Source organism: Trachymyrmex septentrionalis, unplaced genomic scaffold (genome assembly GCF_001594115.1).
Source record: "Trachymyrmex septentrionalis isolate Tsep2-gDNA-1 unplaced genomic scaffold, Tsep1.0 scaffold242, whole genome shotgun sequence".
In the NCBI taxonomy this organism is placed as follows: Eukaryota; Metazoa; Arthropoda; class Insecta; order Hymenoptera; family Formicidae; genus Trachymyrmex; species Trachymyrmex septentrionalis.
This window is the reverse complement of record NW_017305400.1, coordinates 76552-78885: the sequence shown is the minus strand read 5'-3', so window position 1 is coordinate 78885 and position 2334 is coordinate 76552. Positions and strand designations below refer to the sequence as shown.

The following is a 2334-nucleotide window of genomic DNA, read 5'->3' as shown; positions in this document are numbered from 1 at the left end:
GTTTCCCACAATTCATTATAAAATGAGTAAAATAATAAAAATACGTTAGATTATAATTTATAAGTTGCATTTTTATGTACATAACAAACATTTTCAATTAATTAATCTAGTCTAAAACTTTTAGTCAGCAATGTAGATGAAATGATAATGATATCGGATTATACCACCTCTTATAATGTATAATATAAAAGGTGACGTTAATATAAAGAGCGGTTTGTCGTTAAAGAGCTCAGTTATTTTTCATCTGCAACATAAACGGCAGTACAATTGCGAACATCAATAGCAGGTATAATCGATCATGAATATAAAAGTTAAAGTATAAATATACAAAATAAAGATTAGGGAGTAATTAGTGTAAAAAAGTTAAAAGTTACATAATAAATTTCAAAAGTTTATAACTTTTAGATAACTAAATTAATTTTAAATAAGTTAATTTTTAACTTCAACTTGTTATGTTGAAAAAAACATTAATTTTACCCTATTAACTTCTTTAAAGTTAGTCTTTTTTTGTTTTTAAAGCTTGAAAATTCTCTTAAAAAATAATTAAACAATTAAAAAATCCAATGATCGTAATGAGCGTAACGGCTTGATTGTGTACGGCTACTTACACTTCTTTCGAGTTTAAAAAAAAGGTAAAAAAAGATATTTCATTGAAAAAAACTGTTTCTGTGTTAATCAAAATTTTATTTAAAACCCATTGCACTCCGAATTATATTTCAATTTTGTTACCAGCAGCTCCCAACGCTTTTAAGTATTTTATTTGAAATTTACTTCAACTAAAAAATAGGGCAATTTAAATAAATAAAGGAAGAAACAAATTCAACTAAATGTCAGTTTTATTTACACTATTGTTGTATTTTATAAAAATTATTCTAAAATGTGAAATAATTTCAGAAAAATTTTTCTACCAGCGTTGTGTATGATATTTTATAATTATTACATATATATTATTTATACTTACCGCCAAAACTAGCTAAGGAACTCATATTTATAAATTTAAATATTTTATAAAATTTGAAACGAATTTATTTTTTAATTATTTTATTTTCAAATAAAACTTTTTAAAAAACCCGGAAAAAAAGTTGTATATGTTAATTATATAAAATATAATTTCAAATAATATTATAATATAGAATTGTACATACAGTTTTATATAATTTACACAATATATAAATACACAATATATAAAATATGTCTATTTACTATATATTCAATTATATGAAATTATATATAATTTTATATTATTTTATATTATTTTATATAAAACATTTTTTTCCGGGATAATATCTATAAAACCTTGATGTTTTTGCACTAAACAAGCACCACACATATGCGTCATCATATGAGATTCATATTGGTTGCACATGTGCCTGCACAAAATTTCCGCAAATGGTCGCATGGTGGGCGCACACGTGCCAGGACTCTCACGCGTGTGATTCTTATAACGTACGCAGATGCGTCCTCTTTGAGACTCATCGCTCGTACGCGTGCTGACACTATAGTTTAATATTCGAAAAAAAAAAATTATTTGTATTTAATGCTTACAAATTTCCGCATGCTCTCTTTATGTCGTGCGAGCTGCATAATAATAGCACGTTGAGCACACAGCGTGATACGCACGACGTGATTGCATAATGCGACTCATTGCGCTCGCACACATGCCCTCATCACGTCCTGCGGGCAGTGATTTTACTGTGTGACACGATGTGATATATGTGTATATACGCGCGCGTGAAAGCAATACGAGCTCACACGAATTGTTATCTGGGATATTATTTGATGTTTAAAAATTTTGCATACTCCATACCTGCAATAGTAATTTGACGTAGTTTAAGATAAAGAATAAATTCCTTAATTCAAATCGTAGCCCTCAGATAATTAATATGTTAGTCAGCTGACAGAAGCTTCTGGTAATTCTGCTATTGATTCGATGCAGATGTTGATGAAGCAACGATAAGAATTGGATTACCCTAGAGTAATTGTAACAATGCCTCATTTACGGATAGTTTAAAAAGTACAAGTTTTATTTAAAAAAAATTTTTTTGTCTACAATAATTTTTCACTGAATTTCGACAATCTGAAAATTGTGCAATTTTGATCATTTTCAAAGTATTCCCTATTTTTTGTTGAGTAGTGTAATATCAAATTATCTTTTTTATTAAATAAACTAGACGGAATCATTAAAGCACAAAAAGATTTTTTCTCATAAATCTAAGAAAAATATATATTGTTTATAAAATTAAAATTTGGAAGGGATTATATTGAGAAATTTGGGGGGATTATTAATATTTCAGATTGGGTTGAAAGAGTCCGACAACCATATCGCCACCCAAT

The 2334-nt window shown here is 27.4% G+C and overlaps 1 protein-coding gene across 1 annotated transcript in view; it reads left to right on the top strand.

Annotated features, from left to right (window-relative positions):
- The first annotated feature begins 208 nt into the window (after positions 1-208).
- LOC108748804 (fatty acid synthase-like) overlaps positions 209-2334 on the top strand; it is a 32342-nt gene continuing 30216 nt past the window's right edge. Inside the window, exon 1 of the mRNA XM_018487165.1 lies at positions 209-286. The gene's annotated coding sequence lies outside the window, so the exon portion shown is untranslated. The remainder of the gene's footprint in view (positions 287-2334) is intronic.